At 56.6% G+C, this 23800-nt stretch overlaps 1 pseudogene; it reads left to right on the top strand.

The window, feature by feature from the left end:
* The first annotated feature begins 519 nt into the window (after positions 1 to 519).
* Positions 520 to 23800, top strand: part of LOC133917911 (chloride channel protein CLC-c-like) — a 31848-nt pseudogene continuing 8567 nt past the window's right edge.

Raw genomic sequence — 23800 nt, 5'->3', positions numbered from 1 at the left:
TACAATATTGCTACAGTACTAATGCTATACTGTTACAGCATCACTGTACTGTTTATCTCCTCATGTTTCACTGTTCATCCGTTGATCGTGATGAAGTCAGGATTTCGATTCGTGTGGGACCAGGGGCAGCAGCCCCCTCCCCCCTAGCTAATGGAGCCTCTCCTCAACAGGAAGAAGAAAAGAACGGGTGGAAGAGGGAGAGAGAGAGGTGGATGAGCCTGCTCTACCTGGCTGGTCGATGCGCAATGGCCAGCAGATGGGATCGCCGGCCGGGTGGGTCCATGCATCTGCATGAACGACTTGAGCAGCATAGCATGCATGTTCCACGCTGTTTCTTTCCGAACTAGCAGTAGCATTATAGCATAGCTTTGGCAGCAGTCCAGCACGTGCCAACGGCCCCTCTCGCTCGTGCCCGGGATGGGTTGGGAGCTGCACGTGCCAACGAACGAAACTCGATCGACGCCGATGGTGGTCCTGTTCGAGCGCCGTACGTGCGTGCTACACGCCGGCCGGCCACCCATGGCGATGGCGTTATTTGGTTTGGTTGGGAGGGAGGGATTCTTCGAAGGTAGGCCAGCCCCCCACCGGTGCTTGCTGATGACCTCCGATTCCTTCCTTCCTTCTTCCCCCCTGGGGCCTGGCCAATGGAATAAGATCCCATTATTGGTAGGAGATCTGAGTTAATTCGTTCATGTATATGTAACAGATGATTCAGCGAAGGCCAAAAGAAATTCTTGATCAAAGGATTGGTCATGTCACATTTGAGACAACCATTTGAGACACGTCAATATAATCCAAGCAAGCACCAAACGGACGATGACTACACGGAGTAAGTAGACAAATACGTGAACCAAATATATACCCATGGACGATGAGTAGAATTAGAGGAATGCAATAGAGTGAGGCCATTGCAAATGACTACAAAAGATGTCTAGAAATAGATTCTTTTTACGACGCCACGCGCGGCCTTGGCGCCGTTAGACCATTGCACGACATCACGTAAGATGTGCACTGGAAGCACTTGCTCAAGTATCATAGCACGACGTCAAATATCACGGCACTGTAGTTAAATAGCATGGTGACATGACGTTTGGCGCCACAGGGCGCCAGGGTTTTTTCTCAGACTTGCGGTGATGGCAACGGCTGGAGCTGGGAGTTGTCAGTTGTTTGTTGCTATGCAGCTTGCTTTGTATGACTCAGGGCTGGCCTCTCGCACCACTACAGCTTCAGCGACAGGTTGCTGCTTCTGGTTTCACGTGCCTGGCTGAAGCATGAACATTAGCCACTGGACGGAAGAACTCCTTGCCGACAATGAGATCGAAGAGTGTCCAATCATGTCGCATTCTTGCAGATCATGTGTCATGACACATGATACGGCGATCGTAGATTCCGACTCTTTTATTATATTTCTCCAGCACATGAAAGTACTGGGAAACATACACAAATGTCAAAATACCGTAGCAAATGAAGGTCCACTGTGGCTTTCCTGATCAGTTAAGAGTTCAGAGAAATCAAAACTCAAACTCAGAACAATATCTGTATTACTTCATTCCATCACTTTAAGAACTAAAACAGCATCAGGAATGCATGACGTCCTTCAGGCAGACATAAATGGTGTAACAATCTCTACTACTGTAATTGAAAAAGCAATGTGTTTTGAGTCTTTCGACAGATCATCAATCGAAAATAGGTTTACAAATGAATTGATAAGTCAAATGGAGACCTAGGTGACTATCTTATGGGACATCAACACATTGTACATTAACAACAAAGATCAGTAATGATACAAACCAGAAATTATCAACAACATTCATACTGAAACATGAAAACACATTTGGGTGCATTGAAACATGAAAACACATTCTACCACTATGAAAATGGGTTTTGAGTTGTTGTAGAAATATCGTATTCTGAAGTATTCTACTACTTTGCAGATTTTGGTTCAATACTTGGAGTTTCAGCTGGATTTGTACTAGGAAAGGAAGGTCCTATGGTACATACAGGGGCATGCATCGCCAACTTGCTTGGCCAGGGAGGTTCACGCAAGTACCATCTTACATGTAATTGGCTAAGATACTTTAAGAACGACAGCTACAGGAGAGATTTGATTACATGTGGGTCTGCAGCTGGAGTGGCAGCTGCCTTCCGTGCACCTGTTGGCGGTGTCCTCTTTGCTCTTGAGGAAGCGGCATCATGGTAGCACCTCTTTCGTCTGAAGTTACCATTTGTTCTTTTGGGCCAAGTATTTGCTCAGTTTGATGTTTTGCGTACTTGGATTTGTGCAGTGTTGCAGATGTGTCATCTATGAGCTTTCAATATGTATCTTTTTCCTAATGTTGATTTAAGGCATGTTTGTTATTATTTGATGATAATAATTACTTGGACGTGTGGTTACAATGGATGGACTGTTTGATAAAAACGCCCCCACCCCCCCAAAAAAAAATGAGAATAGCATAGTTATCTATTGTTATCTTTCCTGTTAATGATTTGGTTTTACCCATGGTGGTGTTTCTATACTTCATTTTACAGGTGACGAAGTGCTCTATTGTGGAGAACTTTCTTTACAACTGCTGTTGTTGCTGTGGTATTGAGGGGACTGATTGAGTTCTGTCGTAGTGGAAAATGTGGTTCTTTGGGCAAGGTGGATTGATCATGTTTGATCTCAGTTCAACTGTTGCAACCTACAGTACTCCAGATCTACTTGCAGTCCTTGGTATAATCGGTGGCATCTTTGGAGGCCTCTTCAACTTTCTCTTGGACAAGATCCTCCGTATTTACAGTATCATCAATGAGTAAGTACCCAACTGTGATCAGCGTGTTTACTTAAATTTCTTCTTGCTCTATTTATTTTAAGATGTGATCATCTGCATTGTTTTATCTGCCTGCAGGAGAGGTGCTCCATACAAGATCCTTCTCACTATAACAATATCAATAATCACATCAATGTGCTCCTATGGCCTCCCTTGGCTTGCTGCATGCACCCCATGCCCCGCTGATGCTGTGGAGCAGTGTCCAACCGTGGGTCGCTCTGCATTTTTAAGAACTTCCAATGCCCACCAGGACATTACAATGATCTTGCATCGCTCTTCTTCAACACAAATGATGATGCCATCCGCAATCTCTTCAGCAATGGAACCGCGACCGAGTTCCACATGTCCACTCTTTTCATCTTCTTCACTGCTATTTACTGCCTCGGACTTGTAACTTATGGCGTTGCTGTCCCGTCTGGTCTCTTTATCCCTGTTATTCTTGCTGGAGCCACATATGGACGCATAGTGGGAACACTTCTTGGATCCGTATCTGACCTTGACCCCGGCCTTTTCACCCTTCTTAGTGCAGCATCTTTTCTCGGTGGAACAATGAGAATGACTGTGTCGGTCTGTGTGATCCTTCTGGAGCTCACCAATGATCTCTCAATGCTTCCTTTGGTCATGCTTGTTCACTGCATAAGAAACAGACATGGTTGATGGATGATGATATTTATGGGTGATGGGTATTATCCCGAATGTGTCATTGATAACTAGTTATTGATGACGAATAGGGACCCGTCACCAATGATAAACAAAGGTGACAGGTAATAACTGTTAACCGTCACCTATGAATGTCTCTCATGTGCTGGAGAGAAATTTATAGGTGACGGGTGACCTCTTCACCCGTCACTCATATTGTATAATAAGTGACGGGTAACCATCACTTATAAATAACATAAATGACGGGTAGACAGTTTACCCGTCACTTATGTTTCTCTTACCCTGTAGGAATGAGCTGTTTTCTGGTTGCATCCTGGAACGTAGATAGGATTTGGCAGCCGTCTTCTCCTTGCAAACAATAGCAACGCATCCAAATACATATCGACAAACACACTTATATAAGAACTCGCTTCATCACAGAATTGCAAATATTATAAAGTTCAAATGAATTCATTACAGAATCACAAAAGTTATAAAGTTCCAATCAACTCATAATTACATAAGACTTCACAACTTAGAACTTCTATAGTGGAACTCACCCTGTGGGATGATGACTTCAGACACCATGAACTCAGCAATCCGTCGTCGAATATCCAGGAGCGCACCGACGTGGAGAAACATACACTTGTATTTCTGCATAATTTAATGTGTAACCAATGTCATGTTATAATAGAATTAAACTAATTACCAAAATTAGTTACAAATAATCTTGTATTGAACTTACATCGAGGGATTTGATATTCTTTGCTCGGAGTGTGAGGAGCATATTTCATGCAACATAGAATCCGCAGGTGTTGCCCAGTGGTTGTTGGTGGCACTGCTGAAAAGAAACTTTACTGTTAGATGAAAAGAAAAAAAAACAGCAACAGAGAATATTTGGTAATCCGTTTGGTAGCACTTACCTCGTACCCGGTCTTGTGTGTCAGCCTGTGGCCGGCTTTTGCACCGTAATCAGGTTGAGCTCGAAAGTACTTGTCAAAAGCCCTGCATAAAGAGGGATCGATTATGGAGCCTTTGAATGTTAGAAAAGTTTAATATGTGAACTAAGACAGGCATAACTTATGTGTCAAGGAGTTGTTTTACAGCGCTGTAATCACGCGGTCTAAGTTTGCCTTTTGTAGATATTGGTCTTGACGAGTCGACATAGAACACCAAGTCCCACTCGAGGCAAATGTTAAGTAAGATTCAATGGCCACCGGTATTGTGGGTGCCCATCAGTTACTTCACTTTTGAGTATTGTTGCATTGCCCTGGCCACATGATTCACATCGTAGTCGGAGTGAAGTTGGATGACTGATATTGTAATGGCCTCAGGGTCAAGAAATGCGACGGGATCCTTGTTCTTCATTGTTTCTTTCATCAAGTGTCTACAGATAAGAACACAGTTAGATTCAAGACTTAATAGTATTAATTAATGAATACCCAGTATCAAAGGACTTACAATGTGAAGACCCGTAATAACAATACGTCCAGACCATCAAGGTTGAAGAGGTCATATAAGTCATTAAAACCCACAATGAAGTAGCCGTCTTGATCACTTAAGAAGTGTCGTTGTTTGTACTGTACAACTATGGATTGAGTATTGCTGTCTCTACAAGCCTGTACGTAGTAATTATGCAGGTCAACATATGCTTTTCCCACCCTTGCTAGCTCATCTAACGTCATCAAGGGCCTCCCATATTTGAATTTCGTGTTGGCCTGAGTCCACACTGGTGCATTGTCTGTGGACTACTTCACCAGTACAATGGCCTTCGACTTCGCTGGTACAATGGCCTTCGACATCTCCGGCAGGGGCTTCTTAGATCCTTTCTTCTTGACCTCCTTTTCCTTCTTTTTTTTTTGAGCTCTTTGGGGGGAGACGGTATTGGGTCTGGAAGCGGGGCTACCGGATGCGGAGGAGAATGCGGTGAAGCCAGCTTCTCTAGAGGAGGAGAAGGTAGTGAAGCTGCCTTCTCTGGAAGTGAGCAGCGCGACAGCGGTGCACTTGGAGCTCGTCTAGACTGGGATGCACTAGAGACCAAGATGTCGCCCCTCTTCCACTGGATCCTTTGATAAAGAGCTTCACCGAGAGTTATGACTTCCTCATTAGGGGGGGGGGACCTCCAACACGCGATCGGTGGTATTGCTATGTACCATGGCCACCGTAACCACGGCATAGCCTACACGTATCAGGATTGTATGTAAGATATGGACGCCTAGAAGCATGTGGCCCCTTGCAACCTCGATGCGATACCTGTCAGGCCTGATTACAAGGCTATAGAGCGTGAGCCCTTCTAGCATGTCAATTATATTCGGCCCAGTCTCGGCAGCAGCTACTTGTTGCTCGACCTCCCTGGAGGCGCATCTACTCTTCCCTGTAGCTCCGAGGCTAAAATCCTGTGGCATAAAAATCATTATTCCCTTTGCTGCAAACTGCCTTATGATACTTGAGTAAACTTTCTGGGTGATGTCTCGTGTCAATGCATCTACGTCCACTGCACTTGACCTCTTCCTCTTCTTGTACATCCCGATATCTTCGGGAAAGTTGTATTTCCAGCCCTGGGAACTTGATACACCTCGCACTCGACCTGGGTGCTCCGGGTTTCCCAGTGCCGCTGTGAGAACATCACGTTCCCTGACCCCAGTGAAAGAACCTTAGTTGGCATCGGCTGCCTTTTCTTTGACTTTTTCTGCGACTGTCTGGGTTTCGCTGTTTCTGAATGTGATTTCCCCACTTTCGGATAGCTCACCCATTGCACGCAAATATGACCGCGATCGTCTAGGGAATTGATTCCAAGAATTCTCGAGGCCTTCTCTGGCTAATTTCTCGTCCTCTGCCTGCTATTTCGCTCTTTTCCCAGCGTACCCGTCTATGTCGGTCCTGTGGTCATGCTTGTTCTTAGCTCGAAACTGCTTCTTCTCCTCACTCTCCTTCTTGAACTGCTCTGAGTTCTTCATCTGCACAAAAGCATTCCAATCTTCCGATTTCAAGTGCTTGTAGCTCTCAAAGGGTGTCACCCCTTTTGCTAAGTACCAATTTACAAGCTTGCTCTTAAAACTTCGGTGAAGTTTCGCGATCGATTTCATTGCTACATTGACTGCAACGTTCTTTTGACGCTTGCTCATGTTTCTAGGGTACTCCAGATATTTCATGACGATATTATTGAACAAGTCCATCTTCGCTTCGTCACTGAGGTCATCCAACTTAGTCATTATCGGCACCCTCTCCTGAGTAATGAGCCATGTGACCCTCCAGAATCTATTCAGGGCCTCTTTATCTGTAGGCAGCCTGTCAACATCGATTCCCATGACAGTAACCTTGTCCGTCGACCACTGTGTTTGTGTCCTTAGCTTTCGGGCTCGTGCAATATTACCAGCTGTCTGGCTTGGAGACTACACTGTCGCCATCTAAAGAGAAAAAATGGGAGTTGACATAAACAAAGAATATTCCTCCATTCAACAAGTATAAAATGTATTGACTCGCTCGCATCAATACGTCTTCGGCGGGATTGTATTCTTCGTCACTTGCCCAACGTCGGCTCTCCCAATTTGGTGACGGGTTAGGGCTTGAGCTGTGATACTGGCTTTCGCTACTGCCGGAGGAGGACACTGGGTGCGAGCTTGGCTCCTATCTGCCCCATCTTGTGCCGGGAGGTCCTCTAGTGCTAGCGTCCTCTGTGCTTTTGGTTTCTCAGGGATGACAATCTTCTTATGCCCTATTGAAATCAAGTGTAGTATAATCTGTTCTCAATAGAGGAAAGAAAAGGAATCAAGGCTAATTTCGATAATCATACATCATGTCTAAAACAATGATTAAGCAATAGGTTGATATTGCAAATGAATTGCTCTCATAACACTATAGCTGGCCCCAGGACTCAAAGCTCCTTCTCCCTAGCTGTTACATAGACATATCATCGACTAAGCAAGCATCTAAGTTCTCAACTAGTTTGCAAAACCTGAACATAGCTCTCTAGAGATAAAACATCATGGAAGTTGCTGCTGCCTCAACAAAGAATTCACAGATTTTGAACTGAGAAGCCAATAGCAGTGTGTCGACATATACACAGTAACCAACTATCGGTGTATCAAGAACCGGGGGTCCCTGAGTCCCGAGGCCAGGCCAGCCATCCACCACATGGCGCCATCCCGCGAGGTCCCTCCTGCGGGGTGAGGAAAGTTCAAGTCCCGGGAGAAGGTGCCCGGAGCCACAGTCACTGGTCCCCGAGCACCCCGGTTCCCCGACGATCCGCGGAGTCTAAGTACCGGGAAGAAAGTGCTCGGTGAGGTGCCCTGTCACCCCCGAGCGCCCTAGCCCCCCGACGATCAGAAGAGCCAAGTTCCAGGAGAGAGTGCTCGGGACTGCGTGTGGCAGCTCCCGAGCGCTCGGTTCCCCGAGGATCCGCGTAAGAGTGCTCGTGAGAGAGTGCTCGGGGCTGCACGTGGCAGCCCCCGAGCACGCAGTTCCCCGAAGGGCCGAGAAAGAGTGCTCGGGAGAGAGTGCTCAGGGTTGCACGTGGCAGCCCCCGAGCACTCGGTTCCCCGAAGGTTCGTGCAAGAGTGCTCGGGGAGGTGAACAGTACCCCCGAGCACTCGGTGCCCCGATGACCCAGAAAGACCCCCGAGGCACCCGCCGATGAGGTGTCAATTAGTCAGAGGTCCGAAGCCGCATTTAATGAGCGTGCGTGGCCTGACATCCCCAACTGCCCCCGCCGCAGTGTCAGTTCCTATCATGTTTTGGCAGAGAGGCGTGGGGCTATTAATTGCACGGGTCCCGTCCCGTATCATCCGGCGTGTCTCGGGATAACATCGCCAGGATCAAGGCGTTCCGTCTGCCGCCCTGCTGTGGCAGAGGAACAAGACAGGACGGGCACACCGGGTTGCTCTACGGCTGCCCGATGGGTCCTCTCTACGGCGCTCGTTGCCAGGGCGTTTATGGTGACAGGTGATCGGGCGTGCGCCTCGTTTTCCACCCCCCGGTCACTTCACCCAGAAGGAATGATGACGCCTTTCCCAGTCATGATGTCTTGGAACTTGTGCCCCCCTTTTTCCCGTTCGGGGCATGTCGCAGCTGGCGAGTGCTTAAAAGAGCCGGCAACACAGAAGAAAAAACCCAACCCGATCCAAGAAGTGAACAAGAGACCGCAAGCACCCAAGCAGCGAGAACGGAACCATAGACGAACACAGCGCACAAGGGACAGTCCCTGCCCAAGAACTAAGAAACTCAAGCTTTTAGTTAGACAAATATTCTTGTAACCAGCACATCCTTGAGGGACTTCCTCAGGATAGTTATTACATCCATACAGGAGTAGGGTATTACGCCCCCGTGCGGCCCGAACCTGTCTAAATTCCGGTGTATTTACTTCTCTTTGCACTAGATCATCACCCCCACCACCGGCCGTTGCATTTACTCTCATTCATTTCTCCGACGAACTTATTCAGGATCATCCCCCCGGCCGAATCTTTAAAAAGGGGTCTCTCGGGATCCCTGCGACAGGAGTTAATCCTCCGACAGCTGGCGCGCCAGGTAGGGGGGAACATCCCTGAATCTCTTTGTTTGTTTTCTTCCACAAAAAAAATGGCCGGTGGACACCGCCTCTAGCGTTCCGGCTCCAGTTCCAGTGAGGAAATGCAGCCCCTCGCACAGGAGGTCCTAGCCGCTGCTGCGTCCCAGCAGCAGCCGCAATCTGCACGTGCGGCTTTACCCTCCCAAGGGGACTAAGGCGCTGGGCCTAGCAGGGCCGCCGCCGCTGCCGGCTCCGACCCCCAGCAGGTGGTTGAAACTCTGGCCGTCAGGTCCGCCTCTGGACAGCGTCGGGTGCCTCTTCGGTGTAGGCTCACTTTCAGCGAGGCCGGCCCCGGGAGCGCGCTGCTTGCGGCGCATGCTCTCCTCAGGCATCCGCCTGTTCAGGCGACTCCAGAAACCCCGGAAGGCCGCTGGATCCAAGAAGTTGCTGCCCTTGTCGGCACTGCTCGCCGCCAGGTGCTGGCCGAGAATTCTCGCGCCACCATCCAGCGTGGCGCCACCCGAACCGGCCCATCAACGGGCAACGTTCGCGCAGGCCGGGGGGCCTCCAGGCGGAGCGCCACCCCCCTGGCCGCGTTCGAAGCCCAGGACCTCCGCTTGCGTATCAACGAGCGGAGGGGCCACGAAGATGCGCGCGTCACTCTCGAGCGCCAGCGGGAAACCCGGCAGGAGGCCGAGGCTGAGGACCAAGCTTCCTCTTTTCCGGCCCACGATCGCCAGGATTCCCTGGCTCGCCGGCGTTCTCCGCCAAGGAGCGCCGCCCGCGCCACAGGGTACGGCACCGGCTGCCGTGCCTTCTCTAGTGAGCTTCGATGGGTCAAATGGCCCTCCATGTTTCGCCCTGAGCTACCGGAGAAGTACGACGGGTCCATCGACCTCGTCGAGTTCCTCCAAATATACACTACAGCCGTCCAGGCGGTCGGAGGCAGTGAAAAGGTGATGGCAAATTATTTCCATGTTGCCTTGAGGGGCTCCGCCCGTTCTTGGCTCATGAACTTACCCCCAGGATCTATTAGCTCCTGGGATGACCTCTGCCACCAATTTGTGGCTAATTTTCAGGGCACATTCACGCGCTCCGGCTTGGAGTGCGACCTCCATGCCGTCAAGCAGCAAGAGGGGGAGATGCTGCGGTGCTTCATTCAGCGTTTCAGCCAGGTCCGCAACACCATTCCACGGATAGCCCCCCACGCTGTCATCGTCGCCTTCCGGCAGGTCGTCCGCGACGAGCGGATGCTCGAAAAGCTAGGTATGCACGAAATCGAGACCATTGCGGAACTCTTCGCACTGGCCGACAAGTGCGCCAAGGCGGCGGAGGCCCGGGCGTGGCATGCTCCGCGCCCCGCCGCCGACCAGCCAAGTTCTTCCCGCTCTGAGCCGGACCGACCGCCGGCAAGAACGCCGGGCGGCCGCTGACAGACGGCCCGCGCCCGCGAGGGCCCCGGCCAGGGCCCCTCCTCGGGCTTCGGCTCCCGCGAGGGCCCCGGCAACTGCAAGGGCACCAGCTCCCGCAAGAGCCCCGGCACCCGCCCGGGCTCCTGCTCCAGCAAGGGCCCCCGCTCCCGCGGGGCCCGAGCCAGGCAAATGGTGCCCCATCCATCAGACCAGATGGCACGATCTCACGGAGTGTCGTACGGTCAAAGGCCTCGTCGAGCAGTGCCAGCGGGGGAGGCGACGCTGAGGCCTTCCCCGGCAACGCCGAGCTCGGTTTCCAGGAACCCGAGCATACCGTTGCCTTCATCGACAGAGGTGCCTACACGCCTTCCTCGCGGCGTGGCATCAAGACCATGCGGCGCGAGGTGTGTTCGGCAACCCCGAGCGAAGAGGCCACGAGGCTCCTGAGATGGTCGGACGCTCCGATCACGTTCAGTATAGCCGACCACCCCTCCAGTACTGCAGGCGTGGGGCGACTACCTTTGGTAGTGTCCCCCACCATCTGCACTCGGCTCCTCCCAACCAGGGAGTAGAGCCCGAGCACCCGGTCAGCCCCGACCACGCCGCCGAGCCTGGGGGCTGTGACAGCCCCTCGGGTGACGGCGCCGTCCGGGCTCGCCGGGTACAACGACCGGTGTACTTCATCAGTGAAGTCCTCCGAGAGGCCAAAACAAGGTACCCCCAGGCTCAAAAGCTGCTCTACGCCGTGCTCATCGCTTCCCGGAAGCTGCGTCACTACTTTCAAGTGCACAAGGTCTCGGTGGTTACCACGTATCCACTAGGACCCATCCTCCGGAACCGAGAAGGCACCGGGTGTGTCGTCAAATGGGCGGTGGAGCTGGCGGGATTCGACCTACACTTTGTCAGTCGCCAGGCGATCAAAAGCCAGGCGCTCTTTGACTTCGTGGCAGAATGGACACCCGTCCCCGAGGTCGTCCCAGAAGAAACTTCTGCATATCCCGGGCACAATGCGCCCGGGTACTGGATCATGCACTTCGACGGTTCCCTCTCGCTGAAAGGCGCGGGGGCCGGAGTGGTTCTCACCTTCCCGACGGGTGAAGAACTCTGGTACGTCGTGCAGCTGTAGTTCCGCGCATCCAACAACATGGCGGAATATGAAGGTCTCGTCGCTGGCCTCCGAGCTGCGGTGGGCCTCGGGATTCGTCGCCTCCTAGTCAAGGGAGACTCCCAGCTGGTGATCATCCAGGTATCCAAAGAGTACCAGTGCACGGATCCTCAAATGGCGGTGTACGTGGCAGCAGTTAGGAAGCTGGAGAGGCGCTTCGATGGCCTGGAGTTGCGGTACATCCCTTGCCGCGACAACACTCTGGCCGACGAGCTCTCCCGCCTGGCCTCCTCCCGTGCGTGTGTCCCTGCCGGAGTCTTTGAAGAAAGACTCACACGGCCTTCCGTCCTGCCTGCCGAACAGGACGAAGGGGAAACCTCGAACTCAATTCAGGGGACCCCGGCGGTGCCCTCAATGGGAAGCCCCATCAGGGTGCCACCGTCCGGCGAGTGCGCTGCACTTGCTGAATGTTCTCAAGATGCCTCGTGGATGGACGACATCCGAGGGTACTTGAAGAAAAAGTTCCTTCCCGGGGATGAGGCGTCTGCCGAAAGAGTTGCTCGGCAGTCCAAACGCTATGCCATAGTAGATGGGGATCTCTACCGGCGTAGCGCAGGCGGTATACTCCTGAAATGCATCTCCCGGGCAGAAGGCGGTGAGCTCCTCGCTGAGATCCACGAGGGCGAGTGCGGTGGCCATTCATCGTTCTGCACGCTGGTCGGAAAGGCCTTCCGGCAAGGTTTCTACTGGCCTACAGCCCTCCAGGATGCTTCCGAGCTGGTTCGACGCTGCAGGGCGTGCCAATTCCATGCAAAGCAGATTCACCAGCCAGCTCAGGCTCTTCACACCATCCCCCTGTCATGGCCTTTCGCGGTCTGGGGGCTGGACATTCTGGGTCTATTCCCCCGAGCAATCGGGGGCTATGAGTACCTCTACGTCGCCATCGACAAGTTCACCAAGTGGCCGGAGGCGGTCCCAGTCATCAAGGTGACCAAGAACATGGCGCTCCAGTTTATCCGCGGCATCACCAGTCGCTTTGGTGTCCCAAACCGGATCATCACCGACAATGGCACCCAGTTCTTCGCCTCCGTCGCTCATCCTTGGAGTAACGGGCAAGTTGAGCGCGCCAACGTGGAGATACTGAAGGGCCTCAAAACCCGGACCTATGACGTGCTCGCAAAGCACGGGAAGGGATGGGTGGACGAGCTGTCCGCCGTGCTATGGGCTAACCGGACCACGCCAAGCCGCGCCACCGGGGAGACTCCATTCTTCCTCGTGTACGGCGCTGAGGCGGTTCTCCCCTCCGAGCTCACCCTAGGCTCCCCTCGGGTGCATGCCTATTCTGAAGGCGAACAGGAGCAGCAGAGGCGCAACGACGTCGACTACTTGGAGGAGCGCCAGTGGCGTGCCGCCGTCCGGGCGGCTCGTTACCAGCAAAATCTGCGGTGCTACCATCAGCGCCGTGTCTGGGCCCGGTCTCTCGAGGTGGGGGACCTAGTTCTCCGACGCGTCCAGTCACGCGAAGGAAAGAATAAGCTGTCCCCTATGTGGGAGGGTCCCTTCACCGTGATCGGGGTCCCGCGAGAAGGTTCTTTCAGGCTGGCTGCAAAAGACGGGCAACCGCTCCCCAACCCGTGGAACATCGAGCACCTGCGCAAGTTCTACCCGTAGATGGCCATGCTCGCGGCTCAGGTCAACCAGGCCGGGGGCTCCCCCCCCCCCACCCAAGTTGACCGGGGGCTACCACTAGCTGGGTAAGTCACCCAACCTTGTAAAAAGTTATCAATTCAGTATGAATGTTAATGTACAATCGTGTGTCATTTTTGTTTTTCTGGATTCCATATGTTTAATCTGTCTGGTGAGATGCTCGATTGTGCGTGTCGGAGGATGAACTCCTGTCGCAGGGATCCCGAGAGATCCCTTTTTAAAGATTCGGCCGGGGGGATGATCCTGAACGAGCTTGTCTGGGAAATAGATGGGAGCGGAAATAAATGCAGTGGCTGGTGGTGGGAGATGATCGTCCTAGTGCAAGAAAGATGGGTGCACTGGGGTTTAGACAGGTTCGGGCCGCACGGAGGCGTAACACCCTACTCCTGTGTGAGTGCTATACCTTTCCTTGAAGGGAATTCTTCAAGGATGTATCTGGTTACAGGGGTGAGCTGTCTACAGAGAGCTTGAGACTCTCGTGTTCTAGCTTGGCTCGAGCTTGTTTGTGATGTTCTTCGTCTTTTGATCTGAGCTTCGGGTGCTTCTTGAGGGTTGTCGGGGGTTTTCTTCGCGGTGTTTTCGTTCTGTCTTCAGAGAGCCTCCGGATTGTCTATCGAGAGCTTCGGGGTCTGTTTTTATGTGTTCTCCATCCTTTCCTTTTATAGGCGCGCCGACCTCGACTTATCCTGAATGGGAAAGAGGGGGCGCGAGTGCCAAGACGCCACGGAGAAAGGCGTCATCATTCCGTCTTGGCGAAGTGACAGAGACGGTGGAAAAATGCGGCGTGCATCCGACCATCCATCACTGTAGATGTCCTCCAGCGCTATTAAGAGGGCCCACCGGGCAGCCACAGAGGTGCCCGGTGCGCCCACCCTGTCTTGTTCTTCTGCCGGGGCAAGGTGGCAGGCAGAGCGCTTCGATTTTGGCAATGTTATCCCGAGGTACCCGGGTGAAACGGGACGGGACCCGTGCATTTAATGGTCCCACGCCCCCCTACCAGAGCATGGCAGGGTCTGACACTAGGGCGTGGGCAGCTGAGAATGTCAGGATGTCAGGATGTCAGGCCGCGCGTGCCTATTAAATGCGGCATTGGGCCTTTGACTGGCTAACACCCCGACGATGGGACCCTTCGGGTCGTCGGACGATCTTGCGCGAACCTTCGGGGAACCGAGTCCTCGGGGGCTGCCACGTGCAGCCCCGAGCACTCTCTCCCGAGCACTTCGGTGAGACCTTCGGGGAACCGAGTCCTCGGGGGCTGCCACGTGCAGCCCCGAGCACTCTCTCCCGAGCACTTGGGCGAAAACCTTCGGGGAACCGAGTCGTCGGGGGCTGCCACGTGCAGCCCCGAGTACTCTCTCCCGAGCACTTGGCTGTTTGTATCATCGGGGGATTACAGTACTCGGGGGTAGGCGAGGACCCTTCCGAGTACTTCCTTCCCGGTACTTGGACTCTGCGGGTCATCGGGGAACTGGGGTGCTCGGGAACCAGAGGCGGCGGCCCCGAGCACCTTCTTCCAGGACTTAGCTTCTTCTTATCTTGCAGGGTGGACCTCGCGGGATGGTCTCGCGTGACGGATGGCCGGCCCGATCTCGGGACTCAGGGACCCCTGGTTCCTGATACACCGACAGTAGCCCCCGGGCCCATTGGTAGGTGACGGGACGGAGATGGCGGATGGGTCCTTCGTCGCGGCCGAGGCCGAGGCTGGCGCAGACGCCATGTGGCAGGCTTTCGAGAGGTGGTCTTTACAGACCCAGACCTCAAGTACGCCCCAACGGGAAAATGAATGGACGCGTGTCCACACAACTTCCGAAGGGTATGATGACCGTACGGACGGCACGCGCGGTCGCCGTGCGGATCGAGGAAAATACGCCTGGCAGCCGCTGACATTGCGCGATCGGCGGGAGATTCGCCTGGCGGTTGCGCCGATGAGGCGACGCTTCGCCGAGCGAACCGTTTGGGCGGCAGTTTTTGAACTTCCGAGATATAAAAGGGGGATAGGATCGATCCGTCCCCCTCTTTACGCTTTCTTGCTCTTGCGCTCTTGCCTTCTTTGTGCTCCGAAGCCCTTAGAAAATTCTCATGCGACCGGAGCACTCTTCCTTCTCTCTCTCTTCCCACCGCCAAAACACCTTTCATTCTTGTCGAGATGACGAGGGTTGGAGGAGGACGTCGGGACAAGGCTTCGGACATCATCTTGCCGGAGTCTCGTCTGAGGAACGAGGAAGCGGCGGACAAGATCAGGAAACAGCTGGTGCCGGAGGGGCAAGCAGGTGCTGTAGTGGTGACGCCGGCGAGCCTGAAGCCGGCGACGACCGTCCCAGGGCGGATCGTCCTCTTCACCTCTTTTGTGGTGACGGGGTTGGTGCCGCCGTTCTCCACCTTCTTCCTGCAAGTGCTGGAGACGTACGACATTCAACTGGTGCACCTAAGCCCCAACTCCGTGGTGGTGTTGGCGGTCTTCGCGCATCTCTGCGAAATGTTCATGGGGGTGGCGCCGTCAGCGACGCTGCTTCGCCATTTCTTCGTCCTTCGGCCGGTGGGGAAGAAGAGGGGGCACTCCACGGTGGACGTCGCGGGGTGCTGCAACCTTCAGCTCCGGGACGGCCTGGGGGATCATTACATTCCCCAGGTGCTGCGCAGCAAGTGGGAGGAGTGGCGACGGGACTGGTTCTTCGTCGACGTCGACCCCCACGAGCGCCTCGAACTGCCAGAGGTGGCGGCGGAACCTCGGCGATCGACGTGGGAGGCACCGCCGCCAGAAGACGCGAGGCTGAAGCCGGTGTTGGAGCGCATCCTGGAACTGCGCGAGGCCGGGCTGACCTCCGTCATGGTGGTTGTGGACTTCCTGCGCCGTCGGCTGGTGCCTCTGCGAGAGCGGGCCCGGCCAAGCTGGTTCTACACCAGGCCGGAGGACATCACCAGGACCCAGATCGGCGCGAGCTGGGATCTGGGGTCGGCGGAACTGCGGGGGATGACAAGGGTGATCACCGTAACGGAGGACATGGGCCGGGCGGAACTCCCGTGGCCGGAGATGGCACTCTGCGCCAACCCCGACCGGGTGGCCATCATGGCGAGGCTGCCGGAGTTCGACGCCCAGGGGCCCGTGGACCAGCCGAGGAGCCAGAGTCCCGAAGCCTCCGAACTCCCCGGATTGGAGGAGCTGCTCGGCGAGGAGGCGACAATCAGCTCGGCGCGGGCTGGCGACAAGGCCGCCGCATGCAGCAGCCGCCGTGCCAGAGAGGAGGGCGCCTCCGAAATTGCCGTGGAGCTGGCGCCGGGAGACCGGGGAAAGCGTCCCCGGGCCCTGTATCTAGTGCCAGACTCTCCGCCGTCGCCGACGGCAGCGGCGGTATTCCCGGTGTTGGAGCCGCGGCTGGTGCGGATGAGGCCTGCGCCGGCGCCCGCGACCCGTGCGGCGGAACCTGAGACCCGCGCAGCGGCACCCGAGGACCACGCAGCGGCCTCGCCGAGCCCCCAGCGGAAGAGGCGGCGGGAGGAGTCTGGACCGACGGCGCCGGACCCGGACATCAGGCTCCCAGCGGCCAAGTGGCAGTATCGGCGAGTCTTCTTTCTTGCTTTTTCCTGGGCATTTCTGGCCCGAACTAAGCTTTGACATTTTTCATCTATCTCCCGTAGGCCGGCCGCAGGCGCTACTGCGACGGAGAAAGCGCGGGCGCCAAGACCAGGTCCGAGCCCACCGGCTGCGCCGACGGAGGCGGTCACAGGAACGGCGGAGGCGCCAATTGTCGTGGCGGCCACTGGGAGAGAGGCGGATCTCCGGGCACTACCGAGTCCCTGGGTGCTCTGGGTAATCCTATCGCTCGAGCCGCTCGAGTAATCCGGAGCCCAGGCCCCAGGGGCGGGCTGTCGATGCTCGGTCTGGTCTGTCATACCCGGGCGCCACCGAACCATAGGACCTCTGGGTCATGCCTCTGCCTGCTCTTGTCCGCCGGTCCGGGTATTCGAGAGGTCTCGGGTCGAAAATGAGAGCAGTCTATAACAAGTACCGCACTAACAGAGCACACCAAACAAGGATTTTTTCCATTCTCTCTTAAGTCACAGATCGACAATTAAAGTAAAGGCAGCTCGACCGCGAGGGCCTCGATGCCTAGGTCGCTGCTCGGCCCCAAGGGTCCTCGGGTGGTCCTACCGCTTAAGCATGAGTGGTCAAGATCACCCAACCCCGGGCTCCTCGCGCGCCCCTTGATACTCGGGCGCCCCGGCTGAGGGAACTAAGTCCCCGGGCACCCCGAGCTCGGAGCGCACGCCCCTCCTGGATCGGTTGGCCGAAAGGCCGACAGCTGTCCGGTGAGTGGTTAAATTCAGACGAATTTACATTCAATAATATTTTGTTCCCGAGTCATCCTCGGGGGCCCTTGTATTCTAATTTGCCCGGTGAGATGGTCTCCTTGCGCACAAAACCCTACCGTGTGCCCACTTTTCCCTAGAACGACAAAACGATCCGTAGAAAGGTGTACCGTACGTGCGGTAATTTCCGATCGAAGTCTTTCATGGTGGTCGTGGTGTTCGGTCCGCTTTTAGGGCCCTAAGCACTACCGAGTCCCTGGGTGCCTTGGGTAATCCTATCGCTCGAGCCGCTCGAGTAGTCCGGAGCCTAGGCCTCAGGGGCGGGCTGTCGGTGCTCGGTCCGGTCCATTTTAAGCCCGGGCACCACCGAACCATGGGGACTCTTGGTCGCATTCCCGCCCGCACGTGTCTCTGGTCTGCTGACTGAGTGGTCGCAAGATGGAAAAGTGTTCACCGGTCACGGCGTGTTCCGTGCTGGATCGATCTATCTCCCGAGCAAGGAAGTTCGTGTCTTTGTCTCTTGACTTAGTCGATGTGGACTCGCGAGGGCTCGGGGGCTAAACGCGCCGAGAAGGACGGTCGAGACGACTTCGTTCTCGGGGACGGAAAGGTCGGGGTCGGACCGACTAAGTACTCCCCGGGGCATCAAGGCAAAACATAAGAAGAAGCACTAAGTACTCGAGAATATCGGAGTTGCGAGCCCAAAGAAAAGCTTCCATTATATTTACAAGGGGAATACAAGCGTTTCTAAGGGATCACTCCCGTATTTACATCAAGTCAAAGACAAATGAAAGAAGAAGAAGCTACAAAAAGCCTAATCGGAGTCGGCATCGGAGTCGGCGTCGGAGTCGTCACGGCCACCCCTGGGGGCTGGCGGCGGCGGCGCTTCCCGCGTGAAGCCGGCCGCCACCTCAGCGGCAGTGCTCCGAACCGCTTCCCAGGCGGCCTCTCCCTCAGCTTTGACTACTCCTTCCCGAGCTGGCTCCAGCGGGAAGTTTGAGTCTCTGCTCCGGTAGCAGGCCAGGACGTGCTCGGCCACCGCTTGGGCCAAGCCGCGTCCTTCCCGGGCGGCAAGCTCCTGGACGGCCCAGGGCAGCGTCTCGAGGCACTCGCAGACTTGCTGGAGTCCCAGGACGAATCGTCCGGGGGCGTCGCCTTTCTTGTCCACGACGAGTCGCCCAAGGCCGGCCCTCGCCACGGACCACCGCATCCGCCGGAGTGTGTCCTCCAACATCTGCTGCGGGTTAGCCCACGCGGCAAAGGCGGTCTCGAGTTTCTCCTTCGCGGTCCGCAGCTGCTCCTCGAGACCCTGGCCCCGAGCTGCGCCAGAAGAGTCGGCGTCGGGTGCAGGGCCTGCGGCTTGCTTTGCCTGCGCCACCAGTTCGGACAAATCCCGCTCGCGGGCGGTCAGCTCCGCCTCGTGCTTAGCGTTCTGCTCCTCCCTGGCAGCGGCCGCCGTCGCCGCCTCGGCAGCCTCACCCTTCCGGTGAGTTAGCAAGTCCTCCCGGGCACCCAGGTCCGTCGTCGAAATCTCGGTGTCGAACTCCCGGATGGCGACGTCCTCCTCCCAGCGTCGAAGATCCCCTTTGGTATTATGGAGCTCCGATGCCCAACGCTGGAAGTCAGCGTGAGCCCGGTCGACCTCGCTCTCCCGAAGGGTCAGGTCAGCTTCGAGGGCCTCCGCCGCCCACTCGCGGTTCGCGACCGCCTCCTCCCGCTCCTGCGCCCGCCTCTCCCTGGCAAGGGCCTCGGTAGCCTGCTGCAGCGACACCTCAGTCAGGCGGGCGGCGTCTTCTCGTTCCCCCGCAACTTCTACACGGGCGCTCTCCAAAATTTCCCGCTCCCGCATGATCTCCTCGCGGGTATCCACCAAGAGCTTTTGCTCCCGCGCGTCCGCCGCGCTGGCCTCATCCATGGTGCTTTGCTCTTCCTCGTTGGCGGCGCGCGCTGCGACGAGCAGAGCTTCGAAGGAGCGCCAGGCCGTTGTAAGCCGCGCCCTCTCCGTGTCCAGCCTGGCGCGCTCCGCCTCGAGCTGCGCCACCTCCACGTCCACCGCCGCTCCCAGCCGCTCAACCACCACCCAGACGATCTCGATTGCGACCGGGAGGGGGTCGGCAGGCTGACCGGGCGCTGGGTTCCCCGCGAGCCTCCTCTGGGGGATTCGGAGACCCCAAAACTTGCAATGCCATCATCCGCCCCGGGCTCGGCACGCCTGGGGTAGGTTCGACCGGCGCCGGGGGCTCGGGCGACGGCTGCGTCCCCGCCTCGGCCGCCGCATCCGCCGGCCCCGTCACGGCCGTCGCGTCCGCCGTCCCCGCCTTTGCCGCCGCGTCTGCTGGCCCTGACACGGCCGCCGCTTCCGCCGTCCCCACCTCCATCGCCGCGTCTGCCTGCCCCGGCTCCACCGGCTGGCCTTGCTCGGGTGCAAGCGCCAGCGCTGGCGCTTCTCGAACCTCGGTGGTGCCCGAAGGCGGCCTGCCGGAGAAGAATGAAAAATCAAAATCAAAGTTTAGTTCGGGCGTAGCACACCCAAGAAGGAATGAAAGGCAAAACTTACGTGGTCCTGGTCCCTCGGTACTGCCACTTGGTCGCCGGGATCCTGAACTCTGGGCCCGATGGCGCCGACCCGAAGTCCTCCCTCACCCTCTTCCGCCGGGGGCTCGGCGGGGCCGCTGCGCAGTCTCTAGGCGCCGGGGCGGGCCCCATGCTTACGAGGCGCGGCTCCAGGACCGGGAATGCCGCCACCGCCAATGGCGACGGTGGGGACTCCGACACGGGAATGTAGAGCCGGGGGTGCTTCCCCCGGTCCTCCGGCGCCGCCGCCGTTCCGCTGTCGGCAGTGCCTACTCCTTCGGTGCGATGGCTGCTGCCCGCAGCGGCCCCACCGCTGGCCTGCGGCTCGCCGCTCGCGGCGCCCGGGCCACCGGTCCACACCAGACTGCTCGCAGCCCCCTCGCTGGCAGCCTCATCCAACCCAGGGAGCTCGGGGGCCTTGGGGCTCCGGCTCCTCGGCCGATCGACGAGCCCCTGGGCGTCGAACTCCGGGAGCTTCGCCTGGATCGTCGTGCGTTCGGGGTTGGCGCAGAGCGCCATCAACCTCAACGGGAGCTCTGCCCGGCTCGTGTCCTCCACGCCGGTCACCACTCGGATCATGCCCCTCAGCTCCGCCGAGCGTAGGTCCCAGCTTGCGCCGATTTGGGTCCGGGTGATGTCTTCGGGCCCGGTGTAGAGACAGCATGGCCGAGCCTGCTCCCGTAGGGGCGCCAGGCGGCGGTGCAGGAAGTCCGCCACCACCATCACCGAGGTCAGCCCGGCGTCGTGCAGGAATCTGATGCGCTCGAACACCGGCTCCAACCTCGCGTCCTCCGGCGGCGGCGCCTCCCACATCGACTGCTGGGGCTCCGCCGCCACCTCCGGCAGGGCGAGACGGTCGTGGGGGTCGACGTCGACGAAGAACCAGTCCCGCCGCCACTCCTCCCATTTGCTTCGCAGCACCTGGGGGATGTACCGCTCCCCCATGCCGTCTCGTAGCTGAAGATTGCAGCATCCCGCGACGTACGCCGTGGAGTACCCTCTCTTCTTCCCGGCCGATCGCAGGACGAAGAAATGTCAAAGAAGTGTCACCGACGGCGCCACTCCCACGAACATCTCGCATAGGTGCGCGAACACCGCCAGCACGACAACGGAGTTGGGGCTCAGATGCACCAGCTGCACGCCATAGGTGTCGAGGACTTGGAGGAAGAATGTCGAGAACGGCGGCACCAGTCCCGCCGCCACGAAGGATGTGAACAAGACGATCCGCCCGGGGATGGTCGTCGTCGGTGGGAAGTTCGCTGGCGTCACCACCGAGGCCCCCAGCTGGCCCTCGGGGACCAACAGCTTCCGGACCTTCTCCGCCGCCTCCTCATTCTTCAAGCGAGACTCTGGCAGCACGCTATCCGGAGTCCTGTCGTGGTGGCTTCCCCCGGCTCTCGGCATCTCGTCGGAGGGGGAGGTTGTCTGGGTGGTGGAGAGAAAGAAAGATAAGCGCTCTGATCGCCTAAGGGATTCTAAGGGCTCAGGAGCGCGAAGGAAACAAGAGCAAGATCGCAAGATGGCGTAAAGAGGGGGGCGGATCGATCCCCTCCCCCTCTTATATCTCAGAGAATTCAAACGTCTCCTGCCAACAGCGCACTCGGCTGGACGGTTTCCTCGGTCGACGCAACCGCCAGGCGAATCTCCCACCGGTCGTGCGGCGTCAGCGGTTGCCAGGCGTATTTTCCTCGATCTGCGCAGCAGCCGCGCGTGCCGCGCGTCCTGTTGTCATGCCCTTCGGGAGTTGTGTGGACGCGCGTCCATTCGTCTCCCCGTTGGGCCGTACCAAGGGCCCGAATCTAAAGGGTCACCTGTTGAAAGCTTGCCACGTGGCGTCCACGACAGCCCCGGCCTCGTTCGCGACGAAGGGCCCATCTGCAGTCTCCGTGCCGTCGCCTGCCAATAGGCCCGGGGGCTACTGTCGGTGTATCAAGAACCGGGGGTCCCTGAGTCCCGAGGCCAGGCCAGCCATCCGCCACATGGCGCCATCCCGCGAGGTCCCTCCTGCGGGGTGAGGAAAGTTCAAGTCCCGGGAGAAGGTGCTCAGGGCCACAGTCACTGGTCCCCAAGCACCCCGGTTCCCCGACGATCCGTGGAGTCTAAGTACCGGGAAGAAAGTGCTCGGGGAGGTGCCCGGTCACCCTTGAGTGCCCTAGCCCCCCGACGATCAGAAGAGCTAAGTTCCGGGAGAGAGTGCTCGGGACTGCGTGTGGCAGCTCCCGAGCGCTCGGTTCCCCGAGGATCCGCGTAAGAGTGCTCGGGAGAGAGTACTCGGGGCTGCACGTGGCAGCCCCCGAGCACGCAGTTCCCCGAAGGGCCGGGCAAGAGTGCTCAGGAGAGAGTGCTCAGGGTTGCACGTGGCAGCCCCCGAGCACTCGGTTCCCCAAAGGTTCGTGCAAGAGTGCTCGGGAGAGAGTGCTCGGGGAGGTGAACAGCACCCCCGAGCACCCGGTACCCCGAGGACAAGGATATGCATTCTCGAGAGAGAGTGCTCGGGGAGGTGAACAGTACCCCCAAGCACTCGGTGCCCCGATGACCCAGAAAGACCCCTGAGGCACCCGCCGATGAGGTATCAATTAGTCAGAGATCCGAAGCCGCATTTAATGAGCATGCGTGGCCTGACATCCCCAACTGCCCTCGCCACAGTGTCAGTTCCTGCCATGTTTTGGCAGAGAGGCGTGGGGCTATTAATTGCACGGGTCCCGTCCCGTATCATCCGGCGTGTCTCGGGATAACATCGCCAGGATCAAGGTGTTCCGTCTGCGGCCCTGCTGTGGCAGAGGAACAAGACAGGGCGGGCACGCCAGGTTGCTCTGCGGTTGCCCGGTGAGTCCTCTCTACGGCGCCCGTTGCCAGGGCGTTTATGGTGACAGGTGACCGGGCGTGCGCCACGTTTTCCACCCCCCGATCACTTCACCCAGAAGGAATGATGACGCCTTTCCCAGTCATGGTGTCTTGGAACTTGTGCCCCCCTCCTTCCCGTTCGGGGCATGTCGCAGCTGGCGAGTGCTTAAAAGAGCCGGCAACACAGAAGAAAAAACCCAACCCGATCCAAGAAGAGAACAAGAGACCGCAAGCACCCAAGCAGCGAGAATGGAATCATAGACGAACACAGCGCACAAGGGACAATCCCTGCCCAAGAACTAAGAGCCTCAAGCTCTTAGTTAGACAAATATTCTTGTAACCAGCACATCCTTGAGGGACTTCCTCAGGACAGTTATTACATCCATACAGGAGTAGGGTATTACGCCCACGTGCGGCCCGAACCTGTCTACATTCTGGTGCATTTACTTCTCTTTGCACTAGATCATCACCCCCACCACCGGCTGTTGCATTTACTCTCATTCATTTCTCCGACGAACTTATTCAGGATCATCCCCCCGGTCGAATCTCTAAAAAGGGGTCTCTCGGGATCCCTGCGACAGGAGTTAATCCTCCGACACCAACAGAGAGCAAATAAGTAAAGACAGTAACTTATAAGCTATAGCAACTGCAATATCAGGAATCAAAATTAGTGACCACACTCAGGACTAGCAGCAGCAACAGACCATGGACCAAAAAGAATGGAAGCCACGGGAGAATGAACTCAACAGGATTTCCAGGTGTATAGACACACAACAAGTGAACATCAGTTCATCTCCAGGAGCTGCCAAAGCCAACTAAAACATAGAGAGTAATCAAGCCGAAACTATTGTACTTAGCATGACATGCCCAATCTCATATTAGCAATTCATCATCGAGT

Source organism: Phragmites australis, chromosome 5 (assembly GCF_958298935.1).
Source record: "Phragmites australis chromosome 5, lpPhrAust1.1, whole genome shotgun sequence".
NCBI classification, from domain to species: Eukaryota; Viridiplantae; Streptophyta; class Magnoliopsida; order Poales; family Poaceae; genus Phragmites; species Phragmites australis.
This window is presented reverse-complemented; position numbering and strand designations above follow the sequence as displayed.